The sequence below is a fragment of the Sardina pilchardus genome, chromosome 24, assembly GCF_963854185.1.
Source record: "Sardina pilchardus chromosome 24, fSarPil1.1, whole genome shotgun sequence".
Lineage (NCBI taxonomy): Eukaryota > Metazoa > Chordata > Actinopteri > Clupeiformes > Clupeidae > Sardina > Sardina pilchardus.
In genome coordinates, this window is record NC_085017.1 from 6,858,433 (window position 1) to 6,869,649 (window position 11,217).

Below are 11,217 nucleotides of genomic sequence, written 5' to 3' on the forward strand. Positions count from 1 at the left end.
CAAAAGAACCTCTCGCGCAGTGCGGTCAGCAGCCTGGTGCCCTTGGCATGTCCCAGAGCGACATGGTACTGGGTCCACAGAGTTCTTTGTTCAGCAGCTGGGGCCACAATCACCGCTAGGTCATCCTGCCCCCTGCTTGCTGGTCTGTGGCACATCAGGACTCCATTTTGCACCTCCAACCGGTCCCATTCACCTAGGAGCTGCCGCCCACAGGTCTGGAGGGCCTGCCGGTCCCTTTCGGTGGGCCGTGTCCCCCGCTGCCGCCACAGACGAACCATGGCCAGTTCCGGATCTTGGGCCTGACACTCTTCCCATGAGCCTTGCCCCAGGTGACTTTCCGTCAGTACTGGTGTCTCCACTTGCCTCACCGCCATCGCTTCAGGGAGTCGAGACAGGGCGTCAGCATTCTGATGGTCCACACCTGGCTTATGGCACAGTGAAAAATCAAAATTGGCCAGCTGGGCAGCCCACCTCTGCTCAACTGCCCCCAGCTTTGCCGTTTGGAGGTGTAACAGGGGGCGGTGGTCAGTGAACACTTGAAAGGTGGTACCCCACCTTTGGTCTTTAAATTTTTCAGTTACTGCCCACTTCAACGCTAGGAACTCCAATTTAAACGCACTATAGTTCTGATCATTCCTTTCTGAATCCAAGTCCACGGCTGGCGTAGGCAATGACTCGTTCCTTCCCCTCTTGTACCTGAGCCAGCACAGCTCCCAGCCCGTGCAGGCTGGCATCAGTATACAATCGGAAAGGGATGGTGAAATCAGCGTAGGCCAAGACCGGCGCCCTCAGCAAAGAGTCCTTCAAATCCTGGAAGGCTTGCTCACACTCTGGGGTCCAGTCGACCAACTTGGTCTTATTACCGCCGGTCCCCCTCAGCAGCGCATGCAGCGGTCCCGCCTTCCGTGCAAATGCAGGGATGAACCGGCGGTAGTAGCCCACGAACCCCAGAAATGAGCGCACCTCCCGAATGGTAGTCGGCACTGGCCAGTCCGGCACCACATCATTCTTCTGGGGGTCGGTCGCCACTCCTCCCTGGCTGACGACATGGCCCAAGTACTGAACAGACCGCTGGAACAGGTGACACTTCGCTGGTTGCAGCTTCAACCCGTGTTCCTGGAGCTTGGAGAAAACCTGTTCCAGATGTCCTAGGTGGGAATCAAACGTAGGTGAGTACAGAATTATGTCATCAAGGTAAATAAGGAGAAAATCATGTACCTGCCCCCCGAGGCACCGTTGCATAAGCCGCTGGAAAGTGGCTGGGGCGTTGCATAGTCCAAAAGGCATCCGTTCAAACTCATACAAGCCCAACAGCGTCACAAAGGCGGTTTTCTCCTTATCGGCCGGGTGAACCTCTACCTGCCAGTACCCACTAGCGAGATCCAGGGTAGAGTACCATTCGGCTCGCTTTAAACTGGTGAGGGATTCTTCCACACGGGGGAGGGGATACGCGTCTTTGTGGGTCACAGCATTCAACTTCCTATAGTCCACACAAAACCTCCACGAGCCGTCCTTCTTCCTTACTAGGACTACCGGAGCAGCCCATGGGCTGGAACTTTCCCGGACGACTCCCCCATCCAGCATATCCTTCAGCAGTGTCCTCAGTTCAGCATAGAGGCTAGGGGGCACTGGTCGATACCTCTGTCGAATCGGTGCAGCATCTCCAGTGGGAATGGTGTGATACACCGCGTTGGTACGACCATAGTCTTCCTCGCTAAGGGCAAAGACCTCCTGCCATTTCTCTAGAAGCCCTTGGAGTTGGTTGGATTGGGGCGGTGTCAGTCCCTCAGTCTGCTGGAGCAGGGTCTTCAAACAACCAGAGAGGGGACTACTCACTGGCCTCACATCCACTTCCACCACGGAGTCCTCCTCCTGACGGAGGACTAACTGGTTTGGGGCCTGCACGTCGTCTTTCCCCAGGCGCCAGACACGGGCCAGAGGTCTACGGGGGGGCAGGGCCACGGGGTAGGGGTGAGGATTGCAGACCCGGAGGAGGACCTGGCCTCCCTGTAGTCTAGTCAAAGCACGACCCACACACCACTCCTGCCCACCACGATAGCAGTCCTCTAGCAGCACGTCCTCCTGGCTAGTCTTCGGCGCCTCGGGCACATGGGCCCACACTGTGGTCTCCGTCTGCGGGGCCAGCCGGACTGGGTCAATCGAGCGTAGGCGGGCCACTCCCAGACTCGGTCCTCGATGTTCCTCCGCTTCCAACCTCCGACACGCTGTGAACGCCTGGTCCCACGCCACTACAGCTGCCCTGGGGAGAGTGGACTTAAACAAAGTAAGTTGGTGGTCCCCCTGCTGGCGGAGGCCCTCCCAACAATGTTGAATTATGTTCATGCCTAATATGCCATATGCAGGGGGCAAGTATTGATCTTCCACAATAACCACACCCTTCCCCAGAACAGCCCTTCCCCCAACTTTAAAGTCTAGCAAAGCATAGCCCACATAAGGTAGGGCTAGCCCATTAGCCGCCTTCAATGTTAACCATGGGATATCTCCTACCTCCATCTCGGTCCCCTGCAGGCGGTGCTGGAACAGGCTCTTGCTGATAAGGGTTACCTGGGACCCAGTGTCGAGAATGAAGGGAATAGGTGTACCCTGGACAAGAACCTCCACCTGTGGGCTCTCCCCCACCAAGGCAGCCCGCATTGGGACTTCCACTGACCTTTCCTCCGACGTGGACACTTGGAAGTGGTTGACGCCTTCCCGGGCCTGGCACTCTCGCTGCATGTGACCTGCTTGGTTACATCTCAGACAGATTGGGCGACCTTGATCATCCCACTGTGGCGGCCGTGTTCTCCTTCGGATGCGGTGTGCCCCTTGCTCACTGCCACTGCCCCCAGTGGCATGTTCAGGTTGCCGTTGTGTACCCTGTTGCATACGGAACTCTGTTAGAAATGACGTTTTTAAATCAGTCATCTGTGCCCGCAACTCATCAGCCAGTTCCGATCTCAGAGTTTCTTTGAGGCTTTTCCAGTCCTGCAAGGGCTCGGGTTTGGGTGTGGGTTGGGGTGGGCTATTATAAGTCCTGCGTGTGTCTACTGATCCTGCAGTCGCCCGCTCCACCTCCTTTTCCATTGCCTTGGCCTCCGTACATGCTTCCACAAATGTCAGGTCTCGTTCTCTACGTGCCCGTCTCTGGAGTTCAGCCTGCACCGGTCCTGGAAGAAGACCCAGCACCAGCTGGCTCCGTAGCATCTCCTCGTCCGACCCCGTCGCTGCTTCTTTGCTCCGCCACCTGGAATGGGACTCACGGAGACGCAAAATGAATGGCCCCACCCCTTCTCCCACCTGTTGTTGGCGTTTAAAAAAAATTGCCCTTAACTGGCTAGTGCTTACATTGTCCCCAAACAGTTTCTCAAGAGCAACAAATATCTTAGCATCCGTGTCCCTGTCTGTGGCTGCTAGTAATTGGATTTCTCTCCTGGCGTCACCCTGGAGTGCACTTAATACAAAGTCAACTCTCTGTTCCGCAGACAGTGTCTGTACCCTCAGGTAAACCTCTATATGGCTGCGCCACTCAGCTAGTGATTGCTGACCAGTTCTATCACCATACTTAGGCACCCAGGGTCCCCCCAGAAACCATGGCACCATCATGTTGTTTACCACAACACCAGCTGCACCTTCTTCATCACCCATGATGTTGTGTCTGAGAGAGGATCCTGCCGACTACGCCAAAAGTGTCGTGCCGGTCTAGCCCAGCAAGACGCAGATTCGGTCCTCTCTGACACACAACACCAGACAAGAGTAATTTTACAAGTTTTATTAATCAATGGGTTGGCAGCCACCCTCACGCCAGCTTAATGCAGTAGCCCCTAGCAAGTGATACATAGCCTATGCACAGGAGTAGCCAATACAGGAATAGCCACACAAACACCAGTTTTTAGAGAGGAGCAGACAGTCAATACAACCCCACAGATTAGCAGCCGAGCAACAGGAAAATACAAAGCTCAAAAATACCTAGGATCAATACAATTAATAATTATCACTTTCACCACATAGAAGTACAAGTTAAATTTCCATTGATCACTGCAAATGATGGAATCAGATCACACACACATATATAAGTGTTCACACCACACAATACATCAATCACAGGGTGTCACTGTCACGGTAGTCCATCTATAGAGGAGTCGTCTGTTCTGCCACTCAAGATCCCCAATAGGAGGGCTCAATCCACACTTGCCAGCTAATGAGTGCAATGCACAACCCAGATGGGAAAAGAGAATAATTTGGTCGGCGGCTTCCCCACGCCGACCAAAAACACATTAAGTTCACGAACCACTGTCCCTTTAAGCCGCGACCCGGAGACGAAGGGGGCGGGGCCCGTAGTCCACAGTCAGTAGCCTAGTCTTCCGGGTTCCAGTCGCGTCGGCCCGAGCACAGATACATCCACATCTTCTCTCCCTTCGCGCTGCCAACGAAAGAGGAAACACTCAGAGTCCACTCACAACATAATAGTAGCCCACTCACACTGAGCAATGGATTATGATCACTTTCCTTAGATGCGCGTCGTTTGAAGCCCCTCAGTCTTTTCTCCTCCTCGGCTCGGTCACCGTCCCGGACTTCCACAGCTCTCCGAAACGACAAGGAAACACACGCATACTTTACAGTCCAGCGAGAGCAGCCAGTGGCCCATGCATACACAATAGTAACTTTAGAAATAAGCACTTTCCTTTTGTCGGCATGCATGCATGCGTTGTCTCCCACTGGGCTTCTCAATGCTGCACCCCCGGACCGCGCCAACCTCCGTGACAACACAGGGAATCTCCAACTCTCTCCCACAGTCTTCGAGGGCCTGTATAAAAAGCACTTAACCCCACCCATGTCCCAATCATTCAATTCGCCCCATTAGCCAGTCCATCAGTCCGTGTAATCAGTGCAATCAGTCCTTGTCCCTCAATAGCAGCGTGCAGAGTTCAGCCCACCCCATATCACAGTTTTCCCCCAAACACAGATTTCATAGTACCATAATCACCATCACCAAACACCAGAATGTGACAGCTCCAAATATGAATGCTCCAAACGTGATGAGTGTGTGAAATCCTAGATGGTTCACTTGTGGTTATGTTTTTGATTTTTTCACAATCTGATGAAGGCCCCAGTCTGAAAATACACAGCTAAATAAATACTTTTAAACATTATCAGAGTGTACAGCACTCTACTCTCTCTGATAAATTTGTCTAAATCATGTTTTGTTTTGTTTTGTTTTGTTTTGCTCTTGATGCCATGGACTAATGGGATCATTTTCAAAAGATTCAAACATGTTTCCTCCACGCAAGGATCACAGTAAAGAAACCCTGTGTTCTTCCAGGAGTTTACACACATAACACACTGCTTTCTGACTCTCGCCAAGAAGTTAAAATAGCCTGTTGAAAAAAGAAAAAAAGAAAAAAAAGCAAACCTGACATAGCTCTGGATAATTAGGAAAAGACAAATTGCCCGGGGCACCAATAGGAAGCATTGGAGCAGTGCTGACTCGGCGTTTTCACCGTCTAAAGGCCCCGCTGCTCTGCCCCTCACCAGATGCTGGATGCTGAGGTGGTCCCCCCTACAAGCCTCCACTGGTGCCGCTGCCGCACTAGCTGAAATAGGCAGTGTGTGCCAAATGGAGATGGTGAGTGTGTGTGTGTGTGAGTGTTGTCTCCAGAAGCCTGTGTGTGTGTGTGTGTGTATGTGTGTGTGTGTGTGTGTGTGTGTGTGTGTGTGTGTGTGTGTGTGTGTGTGTGTATGTGTGTGTGTGTGTGTGTGTTCCTGTGTACTCCTGTTCCTGTGAAAATATGTGGTTGTGTGTGTATGTGTCTGTTCTTATGTACCTACAAGTGTTTGTGTATGTAATAGCTGGGCATGTACAGTACAGTACAGTGTGTGTGTGTGTGTGTGTGTGTCTACAGTATGTGTGTGTGAGTGTGTGTGTGTGTGTGTGTGTGCATAATGTGTATTGTGTATGGGTGTCTGTGTGTGTGTGTGTGTGTGTGTGTGTGTGTGTGTGTGTGTCTGTGTATGATGTGTATTGTGTATGTGTGTGTGTGTGTGTGTGTGTGGGTGTGTGTCTGTGCGTGTGTGTCTGCGTATGATGCGTATTGTGTATGGGTGTGTGGGTGTGTGTGTGTGTATGGGTGTGGGGTGTTTGCTTGACTCAGGCCCCCTGTGTGGGTCCAGGGCCCAGCGCCAGTAGCGGTGCTGTGGTTCCTCTGCTGGCCGGATCCAGCCTGATGAGCATGCAGTGTGAAAAGGCTTCAGGGCTCGCGCATTTCTGCTGAACCGGGCCCGGATGTTCCAGCCAGCCCTGCCAACCCAGCAGTGGACGAGGACGCATACACACTTCTACACACACACACACACACACACACACACACACCTACAGCGAGCCCTGCCAGCAAAGGACGGGAGGGAAGGGCTAAAACAGCGGGCCTCTGCCCTTGAGTCGGCCAGTTCTCCTTGACCAGAAGATGCAACACTTGAAAAACAATAATAAAGGGGAAAAAACAACAACAGGATTACCCTGACAACTTCATATGCCCATTTATGGACAGTACAAAATACGCTGTGGCAAGTGAATGTGGGACGTAAATAGCAACAGTTGTATTTACGCTTTTATCAGCAAGATGGTAGAGGTCACAAATGGTCAATAATGTCTTCATCACAGCTGCCTGTTTCAGCATATTGGTGTGCCTAGTACTCACAACACACACACACACAAACACACACGCACACACGCACACACACACACACACACACACACACACACACACTCATACTCTCTCTGACACACACATATTTTGTTTGGCCATGATTTTATTTCCTGTCTTCATCACAGCTGCCTGTTTCAGCATATTGGTGTGCCTCATACATAACACACACACGCACACACACACACATGTACACGTACATGCATGCACACACGCACACACACACACACACACACACACAGACACAGACACAGACACACGCACACACAAGCACACATACACACATGCACATACTCTCCCCAACACATACACCCACACACCCAGATATTTGGAGTGGCCATGATGTCATTTCCTGTCCTGTGACACCTCGTGTGGCGTGTTGGTGCAGCGTCTGTGTGTCTGGAGAGAGGCGGGAGACAGAGCCTGTGACATCTCTGATGACAAGGTCGCCCTCAGCTCCTGTCAGCGAACGGGCACGGCATTCAGCGTTTCTGCCTGCCACCGGGCACCACCGTGTCTACACACACACACACACACACACACACACTAGAGTGAGTACACACATACCACCCACACACACACACAATAGAGTGAGTACACACATACACACACACACACACCACTCACGCACACTAGAGTGAGTACATACACCACACACACACTAGCATGAGTACACACACACACACAGACACACACACACACACACACACAGTTGTTAGTGATGCATGAGTAAACAGTCTTTTTAGGAGGGAGGCAGGGGGAATGCTCACTTTCCACATCGATCTGCATCATTCAGACTCCTGCACGCTTTCACAGCGTTCACAGCGCACATTTGGCTGTTATCTCTGAGTGCACGACACGTCGGAAATCAGAGGACGCAAAGATAAGCGCATCAGAGTCAGCCAGAGAGAGCCATTTTGTGCTATTTGCCTTTGAAATATGAATACAATCAAACCATTGCCATTCAGTGGTTTCTTGGGTGGTATCAAGTTGACTCATGTTACATTGCCTCGGTCAGAACAGTCTAGACAGACACAGTCACAGTGTTTCCTTGTCATCTTTTTTTTTACTGTAACATGTAATCGGATTTAAAGAAAGCAAAGTTTCACATATTGTCAAGCAGGAACTTTGTTTTCACTCAAAAAGCAAACCGCTCGACAATCCAAAAAAATAATGTCAAATGATTTGGTGCAAATAATAATACTGTATACTATTATTTATAGAAATACACACAATTTCAAACAATGTTGAAATATCAAATATTTATTGATGACTATCTTCTGCTGGATTTTCCATAACGTTTTCCCTCAACATGGGTCTTGGATGCTGTTACAGTAGTTCTGCGTTGAGGACGGATCTGTTTGAGTGAGCGTTAGCGATGGCTGAGGGCTCATGAATGTGGCTGGTCTGAGAGGCCATTGATTTGGATGGGGCTGCTTCTCTCCTGTGTTGAGATCCGGGCTCAGGATCCCATTCATCGACCCATGCTTCACTCTGCTAACATCATCAAGAGTGATTTTTTTTCTTCTTCTCTCTCTCTCGTTCTCTCTTTTACCCTTTCATACACACTCTCTCTCCCTCCCTCCTTCCTTTCTTCTCTCTCTCTCCCTCTCTCTCTCAGGTCCCGTGCTTCTCAGGTTAAGTGACTTTCTCGAAGTCATCAAACTCAGAAGTAACATGATACTTCTCCTTACCAAAATCCCCCTTCCACCCACTCTGTCTCATCCACCTCTCTTCTCCTCTCTCTCTTCCTCCTCTTTCCTCCTCTCTCTCTCTCTCTCTTCCAACTCTCTTTCTGTCCCGTGTCAACACGCTAAGAGCCAATCGTTCGCGGTGTTTCGGGGGGTGTGGTGCAGAGTGTGTGTGTCTTAAACGGGAAATGATCGATTAGGTGAGTAGGACCACGCATAACACACACGTGCCGTAATCTCCTCCCGGGTTCCTCTGTTTGGGGTTATTCCGCTGAGAAGATTTCTCTCTCTCTCTCTCCCCCGTTGTTAACGCTCGGGTGGAGTCATTTATCCTTTCATGGGTGATGAACGACCAGGATTAGTTTCCCTGAGATGAGATATATTTTGACATGGACCATGCTGAACCACCATCTGGACCAGAGAGAGAGTTTCTGTGTGTGTGTGTGTGTGTTAGTGCGTGTGTGAGAGAGAGAGGGGCAAATTTATGTAGAAATATGAGCTTTGTCTCTGGTACACAGAGGACACAGAAATAGAGAAGGATCTGCATCCAAATGACATATATTGTGTATATATGGGACGTGATGCAACACAACAATTTACACTGATTCCTTTACATTTACAGTAGTGTGTGTTTATGTGTGTGAGAGACAGAGAAAGAGAGAGAGAGAGAGAGTGTGTGTGTGTGTGTGTGTGTGTGTGTGTGTGTGTGTGTGTGTGTGTGTGTGTGTGTTCCCTCCCTTGAGACGTGACTTCACAATGGCGTGTAAAGCACATCCTTCGCACTTCAGCGGCTAGATTGTTGCTGCTGGACGCCAGCGGCCCACCGCTGCACTGCATCGTGGGAAATGTTGTCTCCTGTGCTCCACCATTTGGCCACAAGCGTCCAATGTGCTTCTGACTCAGTGACCACGGCGATGGCAGATTGTGTCGTGCGGTCGCTTCCTTCCTGTGGAATCTGGGAGCTCAGATGGACCAGTGTCCAGATGCCTCGGGCGCTCGGAGGTCTGTCACTACACCACCTCTGACCACCCATTCATCCGTCGTCTGTGTGTGTGTGTGTGTGTGTGTGTGTGTGTGTGTAGGCCACCTCTGATCATCCATTCATTCATCCCTCTCTCCATCTATTTATGTCACACTCCACTTCATCCGTGTGTGTGTGTGTGTGTGTGTGTAGCTAGCTACATGCATGCATATGCATGTATGTGCACACTCAGTTTATGCATGTGTAAGAATGAGTGTATATGTGCAGTACATGAGTATGTGTGAGTGTGTGAATGTGTGTGTGTGTGTGTGTATGTGTATGTGTGTGTGTGTGTGTGTGTGTGTGTGTGTGTGTGTGTGTGTGTGTTCATGATGTGTATGCATATCCTGAAAAGCAGGCTATGCACGTAATCCTGACCTGCACTCCACCCTCTGTGTGCTAACAGGCACGAATGGCACTGGTATTAAGGGTGAGAGTGGTTCTCCCTGACTGAACAATCACCACATGCTAATGGGAGAGAGAGAGAGAGGGAGAGAGAGAGAGAGAGAGAGGGAGAGAGAGGGGACAAGGAGAGAGAGATTGGGAGAGAGGGAGAAGGCGAGGAAGAGAGGGAGAAGGACAGAGAGAGGGAGAAGGACAGAGAGAGGGAGAGCAACTCTCCAGAAGCCAGTGTGTGTGTGTGTGTGTGTGTGTGTGTGTGAGTGAGTGAGTGTGTGTGTGTGTGAGTGTTGTCTCCAGAAGCCTGTGTGTGTGTGTGTGTGTATGTGTGTGTGTGTGTGTGTGTGTGTGTGTGTGTGTGTGTGTGTGAGTGGTGTCTCCAGAAGCCAGTGTGTGTGTGTGCGTGTGTGTGTGTGGGTGGAGAGGAGTTGGGTGGTATAGTTGCTGTGGGTGTATTCTGCCTAGGTGGAGGCGGTTTGGTTGGGTACAGAAAGCATCAGAGGCCACTTTGTGTGTTTGTGTGTGTGTGTACGTGTGTGTGTGTGTGTGTGTGTGTGACTCACGGTGAATCACTGGCTGGCATCCGCGTCTGTCTGTGACTCGCGCTAATTGCTGTTGACAAGCCTCCAGGAGTCTCTCCTGACGCCGACCTAGCAGTGTGTGTGTGTGTGTGTGTGTGTGTGTGTGGAAGGGGAGAGATGCTTTGGGTGAAACAACTTTGCATATACTCATATAAGGAGGGAAGACGGAGGAAAGGTGAGAGAGAGAGAGAGACAGAGTGAGAGTGAGAGCGAGAGAGATAGAAAAGGAAAGAGAGAGGATCAGAAGTCAAACAAGTACTGAAATAAATCAGAAGTGGTATCACGGCTCACAGTCTTTCAACTAGAATTAATGGCAATTAGATACCTAATCGCTAATACCTCCACTACAGCTCCCAACCTCTGTGTGTGTGTGTGTGTGTGTGTGTGTGTGTGTGTGTGTGTGTGTATAAAAGACTATAACTCAGGGTGAGTAGTCATCTTAAGCGCTCTGGGTTCCTGTTTCTGATTATAACACTCGCTGCCTCTTTGGTGGTTGCCGAGGATGAGCCAATTAAAACCCTCCTCGGGGTCGAGCCTCTGATGAGCCGTGGGGGCTGGTCAGTTGAGCGGCCGCTCCGTCCCCCTGTCCCGCTCTTCATTCCGCTGACCGCCGCGGCAGGTTAAACCAACAAGGCCGACGGGGGCTCTCTTAAGCACGCCTCGCTGCGGACTTTGAAAGGTGGCCGTGAGGAGTTCTTTCTTTCTTTCTCTCTTTCTCTCTTGCTCTCTTTCTCTCTCTCTTGCTCTCTTTCTCTCTCTCTCTCGCTGTGTCTCTTTCTCTTTCTTTTTTCCATGCGCTTTCTCTTTCACACTGTGTTTTCTCTCTC